At 40.5% G+C, this 17,892-nt stretch overlaps 1 pseudogene; it reads left to right on the forward strand.

Moving 5' to 3' along the window:
* The first annotated feature begins 11,646 nt into the window (after window positions 1–11,646).
* The window catches only part of LOC129517855 (ubiquitin-conjugating enzyme E2 variant 2-like), a 43,875-nt pseudogene continuing 37,629 nt past the window's right edge, over window positions 11,647–17,892 (forward strand).

Consider the following 17,892-nt stretch of genomic DNA (forward strand, 5'->3'; position numbering starts at 1 on the left):
TTAACCCTCATTTACCACCAATAATTCATGTTTTCTTAAAAAAAACTCTTGTATGTAATTATACATTTCACCCCATGACTACTGTATTCATTATTTATGGCTGAATAACAATTTACTCCAAAACTTAGTGGTTGGAAGCAACAAATATTGATGGGATGAGCACTGGGTGTTATATGTTGGCAAATTGAATTTAAATTTTTTTAAAAAGGAAAAAATTAAATACATACATACATACATACAGCAAATATTAATGATCTCATAGTTTCTGTGGGTCAGGCAACTAGGAATGGTGGAGCCGAGTCCTTCTGCCTCAGGGTCTCGTGGGTTGCAGTCAAGGAGTTGGCCAGGGCAGCAATTGTCTCACAGCCCCCAAAGGGAAGTGTATGCTTTTAAACTCACTCTGGCTGTTGGAAGGATTCAGCTTCTCACAGGAGGTCTCACAGAAGGCTGAATTAGACTGGCTATCAGCAGAGGCTTTCTTCAGTTCTTTGCCACGTGGACCTTCCCATATAGCCACTCAACACATGGCATTTTGCTTTGGCAGAGTGAGAAAGTGAGAGAGAGTAAGAGCCCTAAGACACACAGAAATGAAATCATTTTGTAGCCACATCTTGAAAATGACATACCATGACCTTTACAGTGTCCTATTTGTTGGAATTGAATCACTAGATCCAGCCCAAAATGAAGGGAAGGAGGTTTCTCTCGAGTATTGGAAATCAGGGATCATTGGAAGCCATTTCAGAGGCCACCTGCCACAACAAATACCTCCATGTTTGCCTAGTGTTTGTACCTCCCCTCACTCTGTCTAGTTTTCTTGGAATTTTCTGTTCTTGAAGGCCAAAGCTCTGGTCATCAGGCCCACTTTCTGTCACTTGCCAGTTATTCTTGACAACTTAGCCATCTGGAGTGAAAAGTTTCAGTTCAAAGTACGTAGGAAGCTGGGACAAACAGCAGGTTACAAAACTTCCCTAACACATGGGTATCAGAACTATGTGTACCAAGGACCGAGTATCATTAGAAGACAAATATTCATTCATTCTTTCAAGAAATATTTATTGAATGACTGAATGTGCTACATACTGTTCTAGATACTGAGATACATCAATGTACAAAACTGGAAAAATAAAGCTTGCTCTCATCAACCTTTATAAACTGATGTAGATAGAGGGCAGGTAATAAGCTATAAATAAAAATACACAGTGTGTTAGTGCTAAGGAGAATGAGGGGGGATATAAGGTGCCAGATTGGGAGAGGGTAACATTTTAGCTGCAGTAGACCACCCTTCTTCCAATCCAGCACTTTATATTTCCTCTCGTCCTCCTTAGCACTTAGCACTATATCCTCATTGAGAAGATGCCCATTGAACAAAGACCCGAAGGATGATCTGCAAAAACCTGGGGGAAGTCATCCAGCCAGGTGAAATAACAAGTACAATGGAGAGACCAGGACCAAGGTATGCCAGAAAATTTAAAAGTTCAATGTGTCTGAAATGAATGAATAGGGGAAAGTGTAGAAGGAAATGAAGTCAGAAAGTGGGGGTCAGATCATACAAGGCCCTACAGATCGTTGTTACAATTTGGTTTTTCTTGGCAGTGATGTGGGGAGCTTCTTGGAAGATGTTGAGCACAGGACTGATCATGAGCTGCTGTAATATGTTAACAGGGTCATGTTGGCTGCCATGATGGGAGAGCAGACTAATGGGAACTTGGGAAGAAAGAATGAGACATCCTTTACATGGCCACTGCTATGAGCCAGATTAGAGATGCTAGGCACTCCAAGTAGAGTAGCAACAGTGGGGGTGCATGAGAAGTGATCAAATCCTGGGTCTAGGGGATCCCTGAGTGGCTCAGCGGTTTGGCACCTGCCTTTGGCCCAGGGCGTGATCCTTGGAGTCCCGGATCGAGTCCCACGTCGGGCTCCTGGCATGGAGCCTGCTTCTCCCTCCTCCTGTGTCTCTGCCTCTCTTTCTCTCTCTCTATGTCTATAATAAATAAATAAATAAATAAATAAATAAATAAATAAATAAATAAATCTTTTAAAAAAATCCTGGGTATATTATGTTTTGTTTTGTTCTGTTTTTGTATATTTTTTATTGGAGTTCGATTTGCCAACATATAACGCCCAGTACTCATCCTGTCAAGTGCCCCCCTCAGTGCCCGTCACCCAGTCACCCCATCCCCCCCGCCCATCTCCCTTTCCACTACCCCTTGTTCGTTTCCCAGAGTTAGGAGTCTCTCATGTCCTGTCACCCTCACTGATATTTCCCACTCATTTTCTCTCCTTTCCCTTTTAATCCCTTTCACTATTTTTATATTCCCCGAATGAATGAAACCACATAATGTTTGTCCTTCTCCAATTGACTTATGAATGGATAAAGAAGCTATGGTCTATGTATACAATGGAATATTCCTCAGCTATTAGAAAAGACAAATTACCCACCATTTGCTCCGATGTGGATGGAACTGGAGAGTATTATGCTGAGTGAAATAAGTCAATTGGAGAAGGACAAACATTATATGGTCTCATTCATTTGGGGAATATAAAAAATAGTGAAAGGGAATGAAGGGGAAAGGAGAGAAAATGAGTGGGAAATATCAGTGAGGGTGACAACATGAGAGACTCCTAACTCTGGGAAACGAACAAGGGGTGGTGGAGGGGAGTTGGGCAGGGGGATGGGGTGACTGGGTGACGGGCACTGAGGGGGGCACTTGAAGGGATGAGCACTGGGTGTTATGCTATATGTTGGCAAATTGAACTCCAATAAAAAAAATTAAAAAAAGAAAAAGAAAAAAATCCTGGGTATATTTTGAAAGCAAAACTGAGAGGATTCATTGAGTGATTGGATAGTATTTGTAGCAGAAAGGGAAGTCATGTCTGACTCCAAGGACTTTGGCCTGGACCAACAAAGAATGAAGTTGCCATAAACTGAGATGGGGGAGTCAGGTTGTGGGAGGAGCACATTTGGGGGAGGAATATCAGGGGACCAGTTTTAGACATGTTGACTTTGAAAAGCCTTTCTAGACATCTGAATGCAGATGTTGAGCAGGCAATAGTCTGGAGTTAGGAAAGAGGTTCAGTCTAGAGATAGACACTTGCAAGGACTTATTGTATAGTCGGCATGTAGAGCAGTAAGACTGGATGAGATCACCTAGGCCACAAGGGTACCCAGAAAAGAAAGAGGTGAAAACCAAAACATCAGAGTCAAAAGCATGGTTCTGGAATCAGCTCTGTGCTTAAACTAGGTCAAATTACTAGGAGCATGACAGGAATTTACTGCTGAATAGATGGCTGAGGTAATCCCAGGAGGGTCCCGTTGTTTAGATTTCTTTCTAGCCAGGACTAACATGAGTCAAATAAGATCTTCTTCTGCCTTCGAGGTGGCAAACCTCAAGGCAAGCTCCACTTCATAGCTGGGCTTCAAGAAAGCCTATTATTTCCTTTCTTCCAACTTTGACCTTTGTTTCCTCTAGGTGGGTGGTTTTCAAGCATCAGTGTGTGTAATAATCCCCAGGAGGGTTTGTAGTTTCCTCCCTCCAGAGAGTGTAGGGAGGCTAGAAATTCTGTAGGTGAGGCTGGAAATCTTCATTCTTACTAAGTGCCCTGGTTAATCTTGATAAGGGTGCTCCACTTTGAGAAAGCTAGATCATCATAACGAGTACTAAGTCTTTATTACTCTAGAAAGGTAAGTTTAAATACTCATAGTGGCTATTAACTCCAGCTTTCTAAGGATAATGTAGTTACTTCCTAAGTGCTGTCATAGATTTGAAGCTTAAAATCATATATCATCAGTTACTTAGCTGCTTGAAAATACATTTGGAAAACAAATACTCCTACTCTATTATTTTTTTAAAATTTTTGGAAAGATGTCTTTCTGTCTAAAATGAGTCTCTTGTAGACAGCAAATAGATGGGTCCTGTTTTTTTATCCAGTCTGAAACCCTGCGCCTTTTGATGGGGTCATTAAGGCCATTCACGTTCAGAGTTACTATTGACAGATATGAGTTTAGTGTCATCATGATATCTATTTAGTCCTTGTTTTTGTGGATTGTTCCACTGAACTTCTTAAAGGGGAGTTTTAAGAGTCCCCCTTAAAATTTCTTGCAGAGCTGGTTTGGAGGTCGCATATTCTTTCAGTTCCTGCCTGTCTTGGAAGCTCTTTATCTCTCCTTCCATTTTGAATGAGAGCCTTGCTGGATAAAGTATTCTTGGTTGCATGTTCTTCTCATTTAGGACCCTGAATATATCCTGCCAGCCCTTTCTGGCCTGCCAGGTCTCTGTGGAGAGGTCTGCTGTTACCCTAATATTCCTCCCCATGAAAGTCAGGGACTTCTTGTCTCTTGCTGCTTTAAGGATCTTCTCTTTATCTTTGGAATTTGCAAGCTTCACTATTAGATGTCGAGGTGTTGAACGGTTTTTATTGATTTTAGGGGGGGATCTCTCTATTTCCTGGATCTGAATGCCTGTTTCCCTTCCCAGATTGGGAAAGTTTTCAGCTAGGATTTGTTCAAATACATATTCTGGCCCTCTGTCCCTTTCGGCGCCCTCGGGAACCCCAATTAAACGTAGGTTTTTCTTCCTTAGAGTGTCATTTATTTCCTACAACCTGAAAATAAAAGGTTGGAGAACCATTTACCATTCAAATGGTTCTCAAAATATATCCTAAAAACTATAGAACACTTCTGAAAGAAATTGAGGAAGACACAAAGAGATGGAAAAATATTCCACGCTCATGGATTGGCAGAATTAATATTGTGAAAATGTCAATTTTACCCAGGGCAATTTACACGTTTAATGCAATCCCTATCAAAATACCATGGACTTTCTTCAGAGACTTAGAACAAGTTATTTTAAGATTTGTGTGGAATCAGAAAAGACCCCGAACAGCCAGGGGAATTTTAAAAAAGAAAACCATATCTGGGGGCATCACAATGCCAGATTTCAGGTTGTACTACAAAGCTGTGGTCATCAAGACAGTGTGGTACTGGCACAAAAACAGACATATAGATCAATGGAACAGAATAGAGAACCCAGAAGTGGACCCTGAACTTTATGGTCAACTAATATACGATAAAGGAGGAAAGACGATCCACTGGAAGAAAGACAGTCTCTTCAATAAATGGTGCTGGGAAAATTGGACATCCACATGCAGAAGAATGAAACTGGACCACTCTCTTGCACCATACACAAAGATAAACTCAAAATAGATGAAAGATCTAAATGTGAGACAAGATTCCATCAAAATCCCAGAGGAGAACTCAGGCAACACCCTTTTTGAACTTGGCCACAGTAACCGGAGAAGGACAAACAGTGTATGTTCTCATTCATTTGGGGAATATGACTAATAGTGAAGGGGAATATAAGGGAAGGGAGAAGAAATGTGTGAGAAATATCAGAAAGGGAGACAAAACATAAAGACGTCTAACTCTGGGAAATGAACTAGGGGTGGTGGAGGGGGAGGAGGGCGGGGGGTGGGGGTGAATGGGTGACGGGCACTGAGGGGGACACTTGACGGGATGAGCACTGGGTGTTATTCTGTATGTTGGTAAATTGAACACCAATAAAAATTAATTTATATAAAAAAAAAATTTTTGGAAAGAGTACCAATCAACTATTATTGATTCAGAGAGTTAAGTTCTAAGCATGCAAAAAGGCATTTCTATCTGAAGACCACTGTTATAGGGACATTTGTGATCTTCCATATCCAGGTTTTGCTCTCCTTCCAGTTATAGAGGAGTATTAAACCTTGGCGGGGGAGAGGGGCATGTCATTGGTTCTGGTCAATGGATTGTGAGCAGAAATATTAGAAATATTAGACCTTCCAGACCAAAGTATTTCAGAGTCAGTATTTGACCTTCCAGTAGTTTCTTCCTTTGCCAGAGCAATTGTAGAGGAGGCCTCATGTTGAGTTGATGGATATGGAAGATCAAAACAGTCCATATCTCTAGTCATCTGATGGTGATGTTCACCTTGGTGAGTCTCTGGATTCATAGCAGACTTTGTGAGTGAAAAATATATTTTGTGTGGAGCCACCGAAATTTTTACTGGTTTATTTGTTACTGTGTCATAAGCCTATCATAACCTGACGCTGTCACCTGCCAATATATCATAAGATAACTATAAAAATGTAGACCTGGAAGAGATTTGATTATTTTAAGTTTGTAACTCATTTTCAGACTTCATCCCACATATTGAAATGTTTCCTTGCTATATATAAAAACAATCAGATCACCTCTCACATAACAACTCTTACTCTCTCTTATGTCTACAATTTCATATTGTTTGCTAAATGTAACATGAAACTTTGCTGCCTGCATGTTCTGGATTATTCTACTTACTCTATTTTGATATTTATATTAGGAAACTGAAACAGAGTGCATCCTATTTTTCAAACACTGCTTCCTTTAGTTGTTTCCTGTCCTTTGTTCTTATCCTACCCCCCAATAGGCAAGATCACAAGCTCATCTTTCTCATTTTCCTTTTTACAGAGGCCAGGCTAGGTGCCTACCCAACATCTCTCTTTGCCGCCCTCACAGGCTTCTGTAATATTCCCTGTCTCCCTCTCACCACATAATATCAAAGTCTGCTGTCTCTGTATTAGGCTTAAGCTCTTCACCCACAGGGATTGTATCTCATTTGTACCTAGGACCTAGAACATAGAAGATATTCAGTGAATGTTGTTGCACTGAACCTGACCACTTGAGTCACACATGTCAAGCCTGTATGTAGCTCTGCAGATAGCAGGATGGATTCTCAGGGGTGCTCTTCCTCCAGGCCTCCAACTTCCTCCAGGCCAGTTGTCTCTGTGATAGTTGTAAGAAGCTCTTATGCTTTTTTTTTTCCTGGGTCCAAGTGTACCCGACCAGCAGAGCAGGGACTTGGACCGAAGCTCTTATGCTTAAAAGGAATATTAACAGTTATTAAAAACATGGAATACTAGCTGTTTGTTCCATATGATGTGTCAAAAGAATCATACAGGCCTAGAGGATGTGGCCACTTTTTAAAGTAGTCACCATATGCAATGAATACTGGCTGATTTCTAATTCATGAAGTTTTTATCATCCATCTTCTGGAAATGAGTTGGGAATCTAGTTTTATAGACATCTAATTTTATTTGATTAGTTTAAGAAGCAAAAGCACGAGTTAATGGTGTATTACCATTCCCATGTACTAGAAAGATGTGTTAATGAAATATAATTGTCAACTATTCCATATGTTAATGGGAACTACATGTGAGAATCCGATATGCTTGCTTGCTCTATAAAACATCTTGAAGAGGTCTTTATGGGTATTTTACAGCTAATTCAGAGATCTCAACCATGGCCAAGTCAGAGTAACATGATTTTGCATTACTATCTACCTTTCTGCAAAGTGGTTATTATTGCAGTTTGAGAACAGAGAACATTGTATCCAAACTATGTTTTATAGAACAGTGGTAAGCTTTGAGATGTTAGTAGGACTCTGTGAGTACAAATTTTGGAAGTGCTAGGTAAACCAAAAGTAAACAGGTTTTCTCTTTGTAAGACTTCTGCGAGTCTTGCCCTTGCCTTAAGAATGGGACTCATTTATCCAGTAGGCATGGTGCCAGGGCCCGTAATGCTTAGAGGAACCCACAAAAATATCTTCGTTTCTTTCAAAATGAGAAGAATAAATGAATATATAATAATGAATCCAGCCTGGATTATATTAATCTTTATACCAATGTAATCATAAAACATATTTTCATAGTTTTTTATGGAGGAAGTAGCCCACAAGCAAAAGTGTCTAGAGCCCTTGGGTATTATAATGCAATCCTGGTTATAATTCTCTAAAAAGTGTGATATGCAGGATTTTCCAGAAATTACTTGTGCATGAGTATCGTTTCATACAGTTTCTCAGAGGACCAGAGCTAAGAACATGTGGGAATATTTATAAATTGAAATGAACACTAGAATAAGAGTTATAAGAATTAGATTTTAGTGATATCTGCTACTAACTAACCATGCATCTTTGAGTAAGCCATGCAACATCCCTGGCTCCCAGACTGTTAAGAAAAAATGATGGTATTCAACTGGATGTCTTAAAATATGCTTTCCATCTTAAAGGTAATGTTATTTCATATTTTGACTATCCTTGCTTGGTTTGCTGATTTTTTTAAGTTTATACGCATAGGTTAGAACATGAATTCTGAGCGAAAGTCAGAAATACAAGTTTTATGCCTGCTTTCAGCCTTACCTACCTTCTTCCAATAAGAAAATATGCCAAATGTTTATCTCTCAAACAGGAAAAAAGAGTAAGAAATTGGGGCACCTGGATGGCTCAGTGGTTGAGTGTCTTGCCTTTGGCTCAGGTCATGATCCCAGGGTCTTGGGATGGAGTCTTGCATCTGGCTCACAACAGGGAGCCTGCTTCTCCCTCTGCCTATGTCTCTGCCTCTCTCTCTCTGTCTCTCATGAATAAATAAAATGAAATCTTTTTTTAAAAAAAAGGGTAAGAATATTGTGGACATTGCTGCTAGAAACATCAGGGTGCAGGTGTCCCGGCATTTCATTGCATCTGTATCTTTGGGGTAAATCCCCAGCAGTGCAATTGCTGGGTCGTACCAATAAAAAATAAATTTATTAAAATAAATAAATAAATAAATAAATAAATAAACAAACAAAAGATAGATGTAAATCTGAGATTAAAAAAATGTATCCTAACGAAGCTTGGGGCTCCACATTTAGATAAATACAAAAGATAGAGAAGCCACAGTTTGAAAGAGAAACTAGTATTTTCATATAAGCACTAATACTGCCCCCAAAAAATTCTATTATGAAGGGAGAGAGATTATATAACTATATTCTTGGGATCCCTGGGTGGCGCAGCGGTTTGGCGCCTGCCTTTGGCTCAGGGCGCGATCCTGGAGACCCGGGATCGAATCCCATATTGGGCTCCCAGTGCATGGAGCCTGCTTCTCCCTCTGCCTGTGTCTCTGCCTCTCTCTCTCTGTGTGTGTGACTATCATAAATAAATAAATTTTAAAAAAATTTATATAACTATATTCTTGCTATTCTTGTGGTTTAAAGATTGTTTAAGTCTTAGATACATGTAATTATGACTTTAAAGTTACTTTTTTATAATGTAGAATATAGTGTCAGATTCTGAATAAAATGATGCTACTAATCAAAAAAAAAAAGGGTAAGGAACTTGGGAAATTCCCATCTTGAATGTGTTCTCTATTCCGATAGATAGCCATTAAAGTTAAGGTCTTTTTTTCCCTATGATAGGGGATGATACGGTGTTGGGGAGGGTGGTTGGTCAAGAAAGAAAAGGCAAATATGTCTCTCAGGTTTTAAGTGTGGGTGACTTCCTGGCTTGGCTAGTTGTACTACCAACTCACTTTTTGACATGTTGAGTTTTTGGTTATTTGTAAGATAACAAAAAGGAGATGCCCCACAGATGGTTCTACACACAAGTCTAAAATTCAGGAGAGAGGCCAGGTCTTGTGTCTTATATGTGGGAATCTTCAGCCTAGTGGAAGCAGTTCAAAGTACTGGAATAGAAGAAATAATCCTAGGGAATAAGAGAGAAGAATAGTGGACTATGGATGTAAGTATGGGAAACATCAATCATAAGGGGTAGTTATAGCAAGATAAACTCCCAAAAGAGGGGACAGGAAAAAACAGAGAAATACAAGAACTAGAAGAGGTTATCATTATACAAATAGAGCAGAAGACATTATAATGGAAATGGATTAGAAAGTTTAAGACAAAAAGAAAAAGAAACCAGGTACTCCTACTTACTTCAGCTGAGACCATGAATAACTCCTGCTTTCCTAGGAGTCAGTCCGGTAGTGTACAGCACAACCCAAAGAACAGTTACACCATAGGACCTGATAATTCCTTTTAAATACTTATTAAAAAGAATCCAGTCACAATTCAATAAAATTAACCTTCATAACAAACCACCAAACCAAACAAATACCAAACCCCTAAACCAAAATTCTCCCACTCTACTACCTTCCATAACACTTCCTAAACAAAATATCCCACATCCTAACTCCTATAACCCCACAACCCTCACTTTTACAAAACCAATCACACTCCATCTTTACACATATTCACATACCCCCCTCACCCCATTAAACACCAATTCTAAAAACTTTTCCTAACCAAAAAAATATAAAAAACAAAACCCACCCCACCAATCAACATTAATCCATACTCTCACCCCCAAAACTCATCCAAACATCTTTATCATTCCATTACCCCACCCCCCCCCCCCAATAATTTTCTTTTTTTCCCCTCCCCCCTTTTTGTGGGGTGGGGGGGGGGGGGGGGGGGGGGCGAAGGGGTACCCTTGGGGAAGTGCCTCAGTACTTAAGGTGGAGCCCTCATGAATCAGATTAGTGCTTTCTAAATGAGGCTTCAGAGAGCTCCCTTCCCCATCTGCCATGTGAGAGTTCCATGAGAAGTCTGCAGCCTGGAAGAGGGCCTTGGCTGGCCATGCTGGCACCTGAATCCTGAGCTCCCAGTCCACAGAATGGTAAGAAATAAAGTTCTGTTGTCTCTAAGCCACTCAGTCTGTAGTATTTTGCTTATAGGCATCTGAGTGGACTAAGATGGTAATGAACAGGAAGTGCTGATTTTATAATCAGGAAAAAAGATTACATTTTGAAAGGAGAAAGCAATTAGCAGTGTCAAAGAGTGAAGTCTGGTTACATAATACTGGAAATGTATATCAGACATGGCAATTAGGTCATGATGGATCTTGGAAAAAACACTTTCAGTAGAGGAACGAGACGAAGGCTGGTTGCAAGGCTCAAGGAGTAAAATGGAAGTGAAAGCCCCAGCCAGTTTTTCTGTGCTTTCACAAGATCTGAAAGTGGAGCGACGGAGAAGAGCCAGATGGTAGCTGAATAGGATGCAGGTGGGAGGGCCTTTTCAAATGAAAAAGTCTTCAGGTGTTTATAGACAAGGAGAGGATCCAGTAAAGAGTTTGAGAAAGAGATGACTGACAGAGCAAGGTCAGGGCAGATACAGGAGATGGAGTTGGACCACCAGCATGAATTGGCCTTGAGCTGGGAAGGGACACCACAGACTTCGGAGTGAAGGAAGGAAAGTCAAAACCAATGAATATAGATATGTTTACAGCGAAATTGAGCAAGACCTCCCTGATGACCTCAATTTTTTCACTGATCTAAAGGCAAGGTCGTCTGCTGAGAATGAAATTGGCAGTTGTTGGGAGGAAGGACCGGGGGTAACTTTTTCAGTTCTGGGCTCATCGTTGAGGGGGACGGAAAAGAGCTGACCCAGACCAAGGACAGAGATGGCCGGGTTGTGCTGGGGGGTGAACGGAATTCGGACACGATAAACGTGGGGAACCGTTGCATGTGAATATTTTTAAATTCCTTTCACGGAATGAGGCTACCAGGGAGGAATCAAGTGGTGAGAAAAAGAAAAAGTAGGAAGTTGGGAGCAGTGAGTGGGAAGCGAAAAGTGGAGAGTGTGTCCACCACGATGAGATGCAGGGCATGAGATTTTGAGTAGAGAGCTAAAGGAATGACAAGGCCCTTTAAGCTGGGTAAAGGTATCTCCATGTATCTTAAGTTATTCCAGGAGAGTAGGACTGGGAGCCGGCCTTCTTCCGTGAGGGGACAGATAACCAGGTGGCAAGTGGATTAGGACGGATGAAGAGTGCAGCCATAACGGTAGCGAGTCGGCCAGGAGAATGGGACCTTGCAAGCAATGGCAGAATCCCGTCCAGAGGCAACCCTGATATATGCCACCTCACCTGTGGGATTCATGGCTCCCCGAGTGGGAAACCTGGCAGCCTCTATGAAAATAGGCTAACGGAAAGGAAGTGGGTGACTGAGGAAGGAGCTAGTTAAGGCAAGCAGAGAGGAAGCTTTCTGGCCTCAATACTTAAGGCAGAGAGGAGATTGGTAGCAATGGACTGAAGTTTCCAACAGACTCCCCAGTTGAGTGGGGCCAGTTGTGAGAGGAATCTGGAAACAAAAACATGGGATGGTAAGAGGGTAAAGATCTAAGAAAGTAAAACAGGCTTGATATTCGGAAGTTAGCCAAGGAACATAGAGGGGCCTTAGATGCCCTAAATTTGTAGTACTTGGTTTTGGGGCCAGAACAAGATGCCTCCAAGGCAGCGTCTGCCTTAACAAGGTATGAGGAAGGCCTCCTATGCACATACTCAAAAAACCATGGTAAACTATGGAAGAAGACAGCATTTTTTTTTCTTCATTAGAAAAAATATTCTTTAGTTGTTTGATTACTCTGTTTCTACTTTCTAAAAGCTATGAAGTCTTTTGTAAATGATTTGAGGAACCTCAGACTAGTGTTCAGAACTAACATGCTTGTCACATTTATTAAACATGTAGTTGAGGGGAAAACTCTGATTTTAGAGGAGTTCAATTTAGGTTGTTTTGTTTTGTTTCTTTATGGAAGGAGATCCATATCTGTTTTTCCCCCCAGTTATTTAACTTGGGAGGAAACAGTCAATCTTAGAAACAGATTTTTTATGCCTGATATCCGAATACTCATCTATTCATTCCTCTGTTGGGAAAGTGCCTACATCAAACTTCCTTATATCTGTGGCCCGGGTATGGGACCTGAGCCTGACCTATCTGCTGTGTACACATCAGACTTTGAATCAGTGACTCGAAAGGCAAAGAAGCTGGGACAGAGGCATTCTTTTTTTCTGGCAGCAACAGCCAGAGGAATGCGGTATTAGTGGCGAGAGTTCAATGCTGACTATGCCAGCTATGAGATCTGGAATATAGCATGACTAAAACGTAGCTTTCCTGACGCTAGTACCATGGTGTGATGTTGGCTGGGTTCCAGGCCCTGGGGCCCTCGCTCCTCGCCTTTTCCTGAGCCTATTTCTCAAATCCTCCCAGTGATTTTATGACCCACTAAATGGTCTCTCAGTAAATTCCTTTTTTTCTGAAATCTACCAGAGTTGGTTTCTGGTGCTTGCAACTATAAACCCTGATTGAAACGTGTAGACAGCTTACTATAGTCACCACCAATTACTGAGAATTCCAAACATAAACTTACCCTGTGACCCAGCAATTCTACTCGTAGGTTTAAACCACGCAGAAATGCATATGTGCACTAGAATATCCAGAGCAGCATTATAATAAAAGACAAAAACTGGGAACGATGCAAAAGTACATCAACATTTGTTCATTATGTAAAATGAATACATGTTGTGGCAAATTCTTAATACAGAACAGCAACGGCAGTGATGAATTACTGCTATCTCAACAATGTAGATGAATCTCAAACCAAATGCTGAGCGAAAGAAGCCAGATGACAAAAAATACATACCTATTAATTCAATTTATGTGAAATGCAAAAACTTGCAGGATGATATTAGGATATTCGAAGTCAGAGTAATGTTACTTTCGTAGCATTCTGTAGCATTTCGTAGCATTCTTTCGTTTCCTCTACAAAAGAGGAAAAGGTTACTAGGAAGGAGCACTAAGTGGGGACTTCTGGGTCTCAGGTCATGTTCTATCACTGGACCTGCATGATGATTTTGTGGATGTGCTTCCTTTTTGGTAATTCTGACCGTACTCTTAAGTTCGAGTGAAGTTTTCCATTTGTGGTTATCAGTGACAGTGCATAGGGAGCAGGCCAAACCAAGGCTCAGAGAGATCAAATAGCTGCCCAGGATTATATAAATGTTCAGTTAACCAGGCTGCCTGACTCCCACTCCCAAGCTCTTAAAATTGCCCCCAACAGTCTTGGCAGGAAGGCCTTACAAGCATTGTTGAGGGACTACGTAAGGTTCAGAGTTTTAAGCATCTTGCCCAAATCTCAAAGCTAGTGTGTAGGTGCTGGAGCCATAATCTCTGTAAAGCCGGTTTCTATGTGTTTTCATTTCACTGCATAGTTCTTCTGAAAGTGAAAAGATTGATCATACTGGCAGCATACAAACAGCATATATAAAAACTTTATCTACTGTTGTTAGGAAATGGTATCCATGAAAGGAAACAACCAGGGTACAGATTAATATGTGTGGTATGCTACCATTTGTGTAAAAATTGAAAACCTTTGTGTGCGCCTGCATGCATGCGTACAGGTGCATTTGTGTATTTTCTCTTAAGTATTAAATATTTCTGAAATAAATAAATAAATAAATAAATAAATAAATAAATAAATAAATATTTCTGGAAGGATCCCCAAGAAACTGGTAACATTGATTGCTTCTGAGAAAGTGAGCAGGTTTAGCCAACCTTATTAAAAAGAAGAGAGAGAAGACTCAAATTAATAAAATCATGAATGAGAAAGGAGAGATCACTACCAACACCAAGGAAATACAAACGATTTTAAAAACATATTATGAACAGCTCTACGCCAATAAATTAGGCAATCTAGAAGAAATGGACGCATTCCTGGAAAGCCACAAACTACCAAAACTGGAGCAGGAAGAAATAGAAAACCTGAACAGGCCAATAACCAGGGAGGAAATTGAAGCAGTCATCAAAAACCTCCCAAGACACAAGAGTCCAGGGCCAGATGGCTTCCCAGGGGAATTCTATCAAACGTTTAAAGAAGAAACCATACCTATTCTACTAAAGCTGTTTGGAAAGATAGAAAGAGATGGAGTACTTCCAAATTCATTCTATGAGGCCAGCATCACCTTAATTCCAAAACCAGACAAAGACCCCACCAAAAAGGAGAATTACAGACCAATATCCCTGATGAACATGGATGCAAAAATTCTCAACAAGATACTAGCCAATAGGATCCAACAACACATTAAGAAAATTATTCACCATGACCAAGTAGGATTTATCCCCGGGACACAAGGCTGGTTCAACACTCATAAAACAATCAATGTGATTCATCATATCAGCAAGAGAAAAACCAAGAACCATATGATCCTCTCATTAGATGCAGAGAAAGCATTTGACAAAATACAGCATCCATTCCTGATCAAAACTCTTCAGAGTGTAGGGATAGAGGGAACTTTCCTCGATATCTTAAAAGCCATCTACGAAAAGCCCACAGCAAATATCATTCTCAATGGGGAAGCACTGGGAGCCTTTCCCCTAAGATCAGGAACCAGACAGGGATGTCCACTCTCACCACTGCTATTCAACATAGTATTGGAAGTCCTAGCCTCAGCAATCAGACAACAAAAAGACATTAAAGGCATTCAAATTGGCAAAGAAGAAGTCAAACTCTCCCTCTTCGCCGATGACATGATACTCTACATAGAAAACCCAAAAGCCTCCACCCCAAGATTGCTAGAACTCATACAGCAATTTGGTAGCATGGCAGGATACAAAATCAATGCCCAGAAATCAATGGCATTCCTATACACTAACAATGAGACTGAAGAAAGAGAAATTAAGGAGTCAATCCCATTTACAATTGCACCCAAAAGCATAAGATACCTAGGAATAAACCTAACCAAAGAGGTAAAGGATCTATACCCTAAAAACTCTAGAACACTTCTGAAAGAAATTGAGGAAGACACAAAGAGATGGAAAAATATTCCATGCTCATGGATTGGCAGAATTAATATTGTGAAAATGTCAATGCTACCCAGGGCAATTTACACGTTCAATGCAATCCCTATCAAAATACCATGGACTTTTTTCAGAGACTTAGAACAAATTATTTTAAGATTTGTGTGGAATCAGAAAAGACCCCGAATAGCCAGGGGAATTTTAAAAAAGAAAACCATAGCTGGGGGCATCACAATGCCAGATTTCAGGTTGTACTACAAAGCTGTGGTCATCAAGACAGTGTGGTACTGGCACAAAAACAGACACATAGACCAATGGAACAGAATAGAGAACCCAGAAATGGACCCTGAACTTTATGGTCAACTAATATTCGACAAAGGAGGAAAGACGATCCACTGGAAGAAAGACAGTCTCTTCAATAAATGGTGCTGGTAAAATTGGTCATCCACATGCAGAAGAATGAAACTAGACCACTCTCTTGCACCATACACAAAGATAAACTCAAAATGGATGAAAGATTTAAATGTGAGACAAGATTCCATCAAAATCCTAGAGGAGAACACAGGCAACACCCTTTTTGAACTTGGCCACAGTAACTTCTTGCAAGATACATCCACGAAAACAAAAGAAACAAAAGCAAAAATGAACTATTGGGACTTCATCAAGATAAGAAGCTTTTGCACAGCAAAGGATACAGTCAACAGAACTAAAAGACAACCTACAGAATGGGAGAAGGTATTTGCAAATGACGTATCAGATAAAGGGCTAGTTTCTGAGATCTATAAAGAACTTCTTAAACTCAACACCCAAGAAACAAACAATCCAATCATGTAATGGGCAAAAGACATGAACAGAAATCTCACAGAGGAAGACATAGACGTGGCCAACATGCACATGAGAAAATGCTCCGCATCACTTGCCATCAGGGAAATACAAATCAAAACCACAATGAGATACCACCTCACACCAGTGAGAATGGGGAAAATTAACAAGGCAGAAAACCACAAATGTTGGAGAGGATGCGGAGAAAAGGGAACCCTCTTGCACTGTTGGTGGGAATGTGAACTGGCACAGCCACTCTGGAAAACTGTGTGGAGGTTCCTCAAAGAGTTAAAAATAGACCTGCCCTACGACCCAGCAATTGCACTGTTAGGGATTTACCCCGAAGATTCAGATGCAATGAAACGCCGGGGCATCTGCACCCCGATGTTTCTAGCAGCCATGTCCACAATAGCCAAACTGTGGAAGGAGCCTCGGTGCCCATCGAAAGATGAATGGATAAAGAAGATGTGGTTTATGTATACAATGGAATATTACTCAGCCATTAGAAACGACAAATACCCACCATTTGCTTCAACGTGGATGGAACTGGAGGGTATTATGCTGAGTGAAGTAAGTCAATCGGAGAAGGACAAACAGTGCATGTTCTCACTCATTTGGGGAATATGAATAATAGTGAAGGGGAATATAAGGGAAGGGAGAAGAAATGTGTGGGAGATATCAGAAAGGGACACAGAACATAAAGACTTCTAACTCTGGGAAATGAACTAGGGGTGGTGGAAGGGGAGGAGGGCGGGGGGTGGGCGTGAATGGGTGACGGGCACGGAGGGGGACACTTGACGGGATGAGCACTGGGTGTTATTCTGTATGTTGGTAAATTGAACACCAATAAAAATTAATTTATAAAAAAAAAAAAGAAAGTGAGCAGGTTAGCTGAGGGACAGAGATAGAAGAGAAAATGTTACTGTAGACCCTTTAAATCATTTAAATTTTGAAGCATGGAAATGTGTTGTGTATTTTTAAATACATTTAAAAGTCTTCGTTCTACCTACAACCAAAAGTGGATCTCCCCCAGGTACCATATGAGCAGTGTTTAGAGGTGAAGAATTCAGGATTTTCAGGGACTTAGAGGATGTGTTCAATATGAGCAAACACTTATTTTCCTTGTGTTTCAGGTTCTTAATCTTATAATGAAGTAAGATATTTCTTAGCTCCTTCTTGGTACTTCTGGAAAGTCAATGGCATAATAGATGAGTAAAAAAAGGTAAGATTTTTTTTTTTTACGATTAGCAGCACTTGTGGCATATCACTAGAACATGACCCTCTTCTCCCTTTCTTTTTCTCACTTCCTATTTAAATGTGTCCACTGATTTTCCATGTATTATCCCTCCTCACTCCAATCCTCACAAACACCAGTTACCCACAGTTTGAAAAGCCTCTGCTGCTCTCAGGGTGTATAGTCTTAGGCCTAAAATTTTGTGTGACCAAATTTTAAAACATTTAGAGAGTGGACAATGGGACCTTCATATGTTGATAATTAGAATAATAAATTATGGGAAGTGCAGGAATCCCTTCTTCAGAGAAATTCCTTAACAGAATTCTAAACATAATGAATGAATGAAGTGGGTGAAATAAGGAACCCTGCCCATAAATATT

The sequence above is a fragment of the Nyctereutes procyonoides genome, unplaced genomic scaffold (assembly GCF_905146905.1).
Source record: "Nyctereutes procyonoides isolate TBG_1078 unplaced genomic scaffold, NYPRO_anot_genome, whole genome shotgun sequence".
NCBI classification, from domain to species: Eukaryota; Metazoa; Chordata; class Mammalia; order Carnivora; family Canidae; genus Nyctereutes; species Nyctereutes procyonoides.